Here is a 10182-nt window from a genome sequence, read left to right on the forward strand (position 1 = left end):
TTTTATCTTTGTGGTTACATTTTCCACTGGTTTTGCACGGATAAAACAAAATTATATTATATATTTAATTACAGAATTTGTGCATATGGCACAGTATAAAATAAGTTAAGACAACATGACTAGCATTCTGGATATAAACTAGAAGTTTGTGGAGATATTTTACAGAAGAAATCTCAGGCTGCACATAGAAGACATGCTACCACTGATAGAAAGACAAAATGTGTATTCAGTCTGCATTTAGCCTGCTGGGAAACAGACATATTGGAAAATCATATAAACACAGAATTATTAAATAAAAGTAAATGCAGTGCAAAAATAAAGAGACTGGAAAGGAAACAACTTCAAAGAATTAAAAAAGTTCACAGAGAAAGTTTCAATTGTTGTTGTATGAGAGGAAATGTTGATGTAAGTGTGGAGGCACAAAGGAGAGCTTTGTTATTTGGCAATTTTCACAAAAATAGGGGAGTTCAGAAGGTTTGCCATTGCTTTGTGATTTTGGCCAAGTCACCTCATCCACCTGAGGATAAGAAATGGCAGAGGATTTGGCCCTACTTCAGCCTGGCAGTTATACACTATGTTCTTCTTATTAACTGCCATTAGAACGCCAATAAATTGAGCACATTCAAACTCTGAGTCCTGAGCTTAGTGTCTGGTTTATGTTAAGTAGCCTAGAAACTGACAACAAAACAATAGAAGATACATATCGTAAATCCTACTTAACAATGACTTTAATTCAATCCCACATTTTATATATGTGCATTGTGTTATAGCGGTGACATAATGATATTGCTGATTTCATATTCGAATTCGAAGGATTTCAATTCGGCAGTCAAATATCGAGGGTTAATTAACCCTCAATATTCGACCATAAGTAAATTTGCCCCTAAGACCCCCTGTCCCGGAGTTGCTTTAGAAGGTGAAAAATTAAACTTTACACTTTATTATTAGAAAAACTTACACATATAGAAAATAGAAAGTAATTGAAAAGGTCTTTATTTCTGGTGAACTATCTGAAACCAACTGAACTGAAAAAAGTCTTTAAGGTGAAAACCTCTTTAAGTTATAAATGCCTCATTCTGACATCACTCTCTAACATGCCTAAAATTGAGTGAATTTGGTATTCCCTAAAAATATCATACCGTATATACTCGAGTATAAGCCGAGTTTTTCAGCCCCCAAATTATGCTGAAAAACTCTACCTTGGCTTTGCTTGGGTCAAGCGCAAAAACGGTCGCCGGCGTCGAAGAATAGTCGCCCGCGTCCAAGAATAGTCACCGGTGTCCAAAAATAGTCTCCGAGAATATTCGCCGGCGTCCAAGAATGGTCGCCGGCATCCACAAATGAGACGCCGGCACCTCCAATGGGAGCAGAAACCCTCAATTTTTTGATTGAAACTTACCAGAAGCTGCTGCATTTCTCACCCTAGGCTTATACTCAAATCAATAAGCTTTCCCAGTTTTTGGAGGTAAAATTAGGTACCTCGGCTTATACTCGGGACGGCTTATACTCGAGTATATACGGTAATAGCATTTACATCCCAACTGATTGGAATTCAATATGCATGACCTTCAGCAGAAAAAAATGTCATCAAGATAACTGCACTCACAACCAAATCATGAGTACACATTAAATACATTTTTTTTTGGCTTCCATTCAAAATCCACATTCATTCAAATATCAGATAATTCAGTCCATTTAAAAAGCGAGTCTAATCAGTGTCTATTTTTTCCTATCTGGCATGCACCCAGGAGACTGTTGAGCGTATATTTCTAGAATTACAGCATTCAATAGCTGTTGGGATCACACTGCATACATAGAATGATCATAAAATACATATAACAGATACTGTGTATAAAACAAACTATAAAAAGCAGCCTCATTTTAATAGGAATTTTTATATTGCTCATTAGAGCAGAGTATTGCACAAACATTTGGTAATTAAAATAATATTTGGGGTCTGGTTTCTGAGAAAATAAACTAGGACCTATAGAGACATTTCATTTTAAATGATCTATAGAGGTTGTGACACCATTGTCTCTTAATGCCCAGCAAATCACTCCGATAAGGTACACTATAAGTTTACATTTTTCATTTCTTATGGTCACTAAAAAGACTTGGACTTTGTATCTGCAAGATTTTGGGGCCTATTTAGAAACTTTTGAATTTCTATTTTTTTTCAAAAAATTTGTTTTTTTAAATTTCTTTTAAAATTCTTAAAGTTCAAGATTTATAAGTGTAAAAATCATCAAAAACTTCAGCAAGTAAAACCAGTCAAGGTCCTATAGAAGTCAATGGGAGATTCTCTGATCATTTTGGACCTTTTTTGGCCATTTCTAGAGGTTTTTAGATTTTTCTATTGGTTTTTGCTAGTAATTGTCTGAACTCAAATCTATTAGAAGTTTTCATATCATTTAGTGCATCACTCAGTTTGTACTTTTTATATTCGGATCCTCTAATAAGTTACAAGGCATTCTGGATTCGATTCAAAGGATTTTAATCCATCGATCGAACGATTTTTCTTCGACCTAAAAATTGTTACAAAGCCTATGGGGACCTTCCCCATAGGCTAACATAGCACCTGGGTGGGTTTTAGGTGGCGAAGTAGGGGGTCAAAGTTTTTTTTAAAGAGACAGTACTTCGACTTTCGAATGGTTGAATATTCGAACGATTTTTAGTTCGAATCGTTCGATTCGAAGTCGTAGTCGAAGGTCGAAGTAGCCATTTCGATGGTCGAAGTAGCCAAAAAAATAATTCGAAAATCGAAGTTTTTTTTATTCTATTCCTTCACTCGAGCTAAGTAAATAGGCCCCTTAATAAATCTCAATTATTTTGACTTATAGAGAAATGTTAAAAAACAGAAATATAAGAAAAAATGCGATTTGTGAAAAAAAAATAGAAATTCAGCTTTAGTAAATCGGCCATTAGGGCTCCATTTACTAACAATTTAACTGCAGTTTTTTCCACGAATCAAGTAAAAATTGTAATTTTCCTATATTTTGAAAAGGTTTAAAAATTCAGAATTTGAGGTTTTTAAGGTATTTGTATTTTTTTAAATAAATTAATGAATTGTTTTGAATTAATCAATTCAATGACAATCGGGTTTTAGAGTTTGTGCGTTTAGTCCTGGTTATAAAAACCTAATACCATTAAAATCTGTCCTTTAATTAAAAAAAGCAGCTTCCATGTGTGTGTTAATTTCTGCAGCTGTTGCAGGTGCTACATTACAGTACAATACTTAATGAACTTGACTAAAGTTTGTCTGCAGTAGCTTGACATCATATGATAATTGATGGACGAATTTGTCCCGTTTGGCTTCGCCAAAATGGTGAAAATTTGCGAAACGCATTTAAGTCATTGGGAGTAAACATAATTTTGACACGCAACAATTTCGGCGCCGGTGACAATTATACGCGCGCCTATTTTGGCCAAATGCATTAAAGTCAATGGGTGTCCGAATAATTTTGATAGGCTACAATGTTTATGTGCACAACTATTCATAAATTTTTTCCACGGCCGGATTTTTCTACAGGGAGTTTTTTTCAAAGATGAATTTTTGCTGCAATTTTGCGGATTTATTTGCCGGCGGAAAAGTGTGGAAATTCGCAGCAAATTTGCGCCTGCCGAATTTATTCGCCCATTACTACTTCACGTCAACTCATGATAGCACGTGGGTTTAGGTTTCTGAATGTATATATATACTGGGCAACAAAGTAACTGACAATCAGTGTAAGATGTTTCTATTACAGTTTGTGTAAAAGTTATAAGGGGTTATTTATTAAATTCTGATTTTTTTTCTGGTGGGACTTTTAAAGGGGAAAAACACAATTTTTTCATCGAAAAAAAACGGGGATTTTTCGGGATAAATAAAAAAGTCCTCCATCTCAGACCTGCCAAGTTCATGTGGAAGTCAATGGCAGATGCCCGTTGATATCCTGATCTGCTCTGGGTTTCTTTAAAAAATCCAAAGATTTTGTGGTTTTCAGGCATCAAATCAGGAAAATTTGTACGATTCGCATTCTTTCACAATTTTTTTTTCCAGCACAAGAAATTTTCTGAAAAATGTATTGATAAATTGGGAGGAAGTAAAAATAGTTAAAACGTTTTTGGATTTTGATAAATAACTCCCATAGTGTAGGGGCTTTGGTACCCACATGAAAATTAACATTGTACCTGCTTTAGGGAACCGCACCATTAAAGGATCCCATAAAATGGGATGGGAGAAGGAAAAGACTGAATGCATTGGCCAAAAATTGTGCTTCAGTAACAGCTGATGGGTATAAGACTGGGCAGCAATGATACCAGGTGTCACTGCCACTTGTCCTATGGTCCCTATCTATAAATCTGATATACTTCTTCCTAACTACAGTCTTGCTCTGTGGGACCAGGGTTAATCCTCCATGTAAAGCTTGGGTCAGTCAATTGCTGCATTATAGAATATTTCTAGGAAATCAAGTAAATTTAAACCTATTTATTCATAGGACATATTTAATTGTTTAAGCATAAATACATACATCACCAGGATTTTCCATTTCATGCATATGAGCAAATACGTCTGGACTTATATGAAACTGCAGGACATTATCATACTAACATAATTTATCTAATCCATTAAGAGCAGGCTTTTCAGAGCAGTTTGTAACACAAAATTCTGTGAAAATAATGCTTATTATCTTTTACTTACAGTATATAGTGATGATTTGTTATTTTTGTTTTGCTTTATACAGAATTCTTATCGTCACATCATTAATCAATATCTGGGAAGAACCCAAACTACCTGAAGAAAAAACATCCAGTAACGGAGAGAACACAGAAATTACTTGCAGGTGGGTCCTAGAATGAAGTAAATCCCAATACCCTAGAACTCTTTGGAAACAGCTCTATCCACTAAGGCAGCAAAAATAGAATGTGTACTTTAAGGAGCAGATTTATTAATGGTGAAAATTTTGAATTTTTGAATTTTTTTTTATGGTCAAAACTATCAATTTTGACTAGGGAAATATCCAAACTCAAGTTGAGTTTTTTTAAATAATTCAAATTAGATTTTCCAGATTTATAATACTGTGGCCCTTTAAGAATTCAAATTTGACTAATGGGAGAGGTGCAGTGACCAATTTGGAGTTGTTGAATGCCTTCCTGACATTAAAGGGATACTGTCATGGGGAAAAAAAATTTTTTCAAAATGAACCAGTTAATAGTGCTGCTCCAGCAGAATTCTGCACTGAAATCCATTTCTCAAAAGAGCAAACAGATTTTTTTTATATTTAATTTTGAAATCTGACATGGGGCTAGACATTTTGTCAATTTCCCAGCTGCCCCTGGTCATGTGACTTGTGCCTGCACTTTAGGAGAGAAATGCTTTCTGGCAGGCTGCTGGTTTTCCATCTCAATGTAACTGAATGTGTCTCAGTGGGACATGGGTTTTTACACTTGAGTGCTGTTCTTAGATCTACCAGGCAGCTGTTATCTTGTGTTAGGGTATCTTGTGTTAGGGAGCTGTTATCTGGTTACCTTGCCAATGTTCTTTTGTTTGGCTGCTGGGGGGGTGATATCACTCCAACTTGCAGTACAGCAGTAAAGAGTGATTGAAGTTTATCAGAGCACAAGTCACATGACTTGGGGCAGCTGGGAAATTGGCAATATGTCTAGCTCCATGTCAGATTTCAAAATTGAATATAAAAAAATCTGTTTGCTCTTTTGAGAAATGGATTTCAGTGCAGAATTCTGCTGGAGCAGCACTATTAACTGATTAATTTTGAAAAAAAAATTTTTTCCCATGACAGTATCCCTTTAAAGTTTTTTTCGGGGGAAAAACTCCAATCGAGTTTGGTAGATTCGAATTCGATTCGAGTTGATACAACTTTGCCGGAGTTTTACATATTTGATTTTATTTAAAAAAATTGACGAATATTTGAATTTCGAGTAAAATCAAAATCATGTTAATGTTAGAAAAAACTCAAAATTCACCATATTAGTTACATACAGATTTAAAGGAGTATTCAACCCTTTAAGAAAAAAATGGGTTTTTTGCTTAAAAGGTTGAATTCTCCTTTAAGGGGTCATTTCTGAATGTGAGTCATTTATAAAGGGCAGTGTGCAAAGTGCAAATTAAAATGCCATTTGCCATCTTGCTTACCCAGAATGGAACATTTCCCCCCTAATTCCAGAATAATTACTGCTGCAAGTTTGAGTTCCGTCGGATAAAATACTTCATAATGTGTTCAATTGTGATTGTGGTTTAAAGCAAACAAAGTGTAATTGCACAGGACATGGAATCAGGATGGTGTCATTTCTGGACCTCTCTGTCAAAATGATGTGTGTGCAAATCTGCTGCACGTATTAAAGCAGCCCACAATGGGAACTCTGAAATACAAGCAGCTTTAATTTTGATAGCTCAGGGGTTGTTAAAAGGTGCCTGGGCATCCAATATGGACTATAAGGATGGACACACCGACACTAAGGGGCCAATTCATTAACTTCGAGTGAAGGAATAGAAGGAAAAAAAACTTTGAATTTCGAAGTGTTTTTTTGGCTACTTCGACCATCGAATGGGCTTCTTCGACCTTCGACTACGACTTCAACTTCGAATCGAAGGATTTGAACTAAAAATCGTTCGACTATTCTACCATTCGATAGTCGAAGTACTGTCTCTTTAAGAAAAAACTTCGACCCCCTAGTTCGCCACCTAAAGCTACCAAACCCAATGTTAGCCTATGGGGAAGGTCCCCATAGGCTTGGCTACGTTTTTTTGGTCGAAGGATAATCCTTTGATCGTTGGATTAAAATCGATTCGAAAGATTTAATCGTTTGATCGAACGATTATTCCTTTGATCGTTCGATCGCAGTATTTGCGTGAAATCCTTCGACTTCGATTTTCGGAGTCGAAGGATTTTCATTCCCAGTCGAATATCGAGGGTTAAATAACCCTCGATATTCGACCCTTGATGAATTTGACCCCGAGTGCAAGGAGGGTCCTTGGACCTTTTGAAAATGGCGTCAAATGCAGAACCAATTTTGCCCAACCACAACAACAGATATAATATATCTATATATAATTGATTCTTATTCGGTGGTCGTAACTACCTGGGGTGAGTTCACATCTGAAATATGAAAAATGAAATCATCCAAAATGCGTTCGATATTATTCATTTTATATTAAACATTAGTTCCTTTTTTTAGCCTGGGATCTTAAATCCTAATCATAAAAAAACTATTTCTAAACTTGCCCTTCTTCCCATTGGGATTTATTTTATTTATGGCAATAGGGCAAAAGATATAAATATGAGAGGCCTGAACAGATGATTCAGAGCAAACATGAATACAACGGATTCAGTCTGTTACCGTTTCAGAACAGTTTATTTTGGAACGGTACTGACAAGATATAAATATATAAAAATCATATTTTTAATGTCCTAAAATATTATTCAGTGTTCATTTTGTGCACTGTAAGTCAACAAATTAGCAGACGCTCATTTCTGTTGCTAATCTGTTCCTCTGAAAAATATTTACTTTGGACACTCAAAGGAAAATGTATCCTCGCCTGGGATAAAGGAAGCTCTGGAGGGTAATAAAAATTCTGAAGAGTAACAGTAAAACAAAATTGACTACTTATATTATACAGTACATGCCACTCAGATTTGGACAGTACAGCACTTATCAATGTACAGTAGCAAGTCTGCATTCATATTACAGCTTTTATTCCAGATATATATTTTGGAAATGTAACTAGAGTAACAGTAATGTGTGTGTCTGGAGGTCTCACACCTGGGACTTTACGCACATTAAAAACAAAAAATTCTCAGAAAGGTAGTTAATGAAAAAAATATTTTAAGCATGAAATAAGCTACAAAGTGTGCAAGCTCCCTGTTTGTGGAACAGACGTCCAGCCTTGTCTGATGTTTGTGGGGTTTTCAAAATTGATTTTGTGGTTATGCCAAAGACAAAGAAGAAAAAACATTCTTTGATAGAAAAAATAACAAAAGTAATATATATGGTATAGATAATATATACTTTAAAGGCACAAGAGCACTTTCATTTGGGATATCGCATATGAAATTAGAATAATATATTTGCATGTCGTTAATGAAAGAAATAATAAAACAATAAAGCGCATTGGCATAACTACAGTGGGCCCAGGAGTGTTGGGGACATAGTAAAGCCCTAATTAATGAGCAGTTTCAAAATATATTTGTAGAATAGGTCAGTTTTCAAATGTTTTGGGGCCGTAATTGAATTTGCAGTAGGGCCCTGTAACATGTAGTTACACCACTGAATGGAAGTGCTTCAAGAACGCTTAATTAGTATACATTGGCTATACAATAAGAACATATTTTCCAGTAGAGGTATGGGATCTGTTATGCAGTAACAGATCCCATACCTGCATAATGCAGTATATACCCTAAATACTATCCAAATACAAAATTGTAAAAATTGTAAAAAAAATGTTTAAAAAAATTATATAAAGTATAATGTAATATATATATCATATACTTAAAGCTGATCCCAAATATGGAAAACTCTTTTACCAGCCCCCACTATTTCCGTATGAAAAAGGGGAAGATCTGGGGGTGACTGCATAAAACCGTAATGTGAAAGATACTGCATGTCTGACGAAGGGGCACGCCCCCGAAACGTTACATCTAGTGACTAATAAACACACTACACCGGATTTGGAGTTTGGTATTTTCTTCATTCATGTTTTTAGAAACTCCCATAAACTCTAAGGGGCAAATTTACTAAAGCGCAAATCTGCTATTGCTAGTGCAAATTCGCCAGTGTGACGTCATTTCGTTACTTTGCCGATTTACTAACAAGTGCTTGCGTAAATTCGCTAGCGAAGTGGACCTACTCTAGCGCTACTTCACACCCTTATGCCAGGCGAAGTTGCACTATGATGAAGGGACGTAACTACGCTAATTCACTAACTTGCGCATTTTACTGAACGTTACCTCTTGCGCCAGACTTTCCTTCGCCAGGTCAGACCAGGCGAAGTTCAATACAATAGATAGGAGTTTGTCGAAAATAGTTGAAATTATAATGGAATAAATAGTTCAAACTATATATGTTGTGTGCTGGTTTATAGGTATTAGAATGCAATATATGTTGAGTAATAAATGGAACTCAATATAAATGACTATGTCATGAGAAAACAAGCAGTGTTTTATGGCTTCCAGGTGGTTTTTTGTAACATCTTCAAATAATTTATTTTATAAGATACCCTAAACAACATAATATGGTTCTTTCATGAGTCTTACGTCTTCTCTTTTTACTTAGTAGATTGAAATGTTCTTGTCCAGTATCTTCAAATAAACATTGTGTCACCATTTACTCACAGATATTATCTTTAGGAAACTTGAATTGCCCTTATTAATTTTGTGTGTGTGTGTTTTTGTGAAAAATCTATATTATTATTTAATAAGTACCCAACTATTCATATTCACTGAAGCATAGAAAGTCATCTTTCTCAGTTTTAATTACTCTTCATAAAGTAAAATAGAGTTTAATGGGACATTTTCAAACTAACCAAGAATTGATGACTGATGACTACCCATCTTATGTTGAAATGCATACAACATTTTCTTCATTAAGTGCACTGGATAGAGGAATTGTGATAGCAAAATTAAGTGTTGAACTGGGATATCAGGGGCCCACCCAAAACCTTAGACCATGGGCCCACCATAAAAACCTTTGAATAGGGGTCCACTCTCAGTACTATTATTATTCCTCTCCTCGCACAACCTCTATTCTCCCAGTCTCTTTTCTTTACATACTATAATATATTATTCATTTTATTTAGCATTTGTTCTCATAGAAATAGGGAATGGCCATGAAATAGGCCAAATGTTTAGCAGCATGAGGGCCCACTAGGAGTATTCCTGGTATCCCAATGGACCAGGCAACACTTGTAAAATATATGGTAAGGGCAAAAATTTGTGAAGTACTCTCTTAAATGACAGGCAGGGCATTATATCTATTCACCATTGCTCTTTAGAAACACAATATTCCTCAATATGCTTGACCCAATATGTTTAGCTTCACCATTTACTGCATAAGCTACATCTTCATTAATGAGGGTAGGAGAAGGTTAATACTTTGCTAAATATAACTGGATGCCAAACACAGAAAATCACTAAATGGAAAAAGGACATGGGGTCTATATACTTCTTTTGCATTTGGACTATAGTC

General features: G+C 35.4%; 1 long non-coding RNA gene across 1 annotated transcript in view; it reads left to right on the plus strand.

Moving 5' to 3' along the window:
- Positions 1–4821, plus strand: part of LOC121395164 — a 29080-nt gene extending 24259 nt beyond the window's left edge. Inside the window, exon 3 of the long non-coding RNA XR_005962304.1 lies at positions 4725–4821. This is a non-coding gene — a long non-coding RNA (uncharacterized LOC121395164). The remainder of the gene's footprint in view (positions 1–4724) is intronic.
- The last annotated feature ends 5361 nt before the right edge of the window (positions 4822–10182 follow it).

The sequence above is a fragment of the Xenopus laevis genome, chromosome 6S (genome assembly GCF_017654675.1).
Source record: "Xenopus laevis strain J_2021 chromosome 6S, Xenopus_laevis_v10.1, whole genome shotgun sequence".
Classification (NCBI taxonomy): Eukaryota; Metazoa; Chordata; class Amphibia; order Anura; family Pipidae; genus Xenopus; species Xenopus laevis.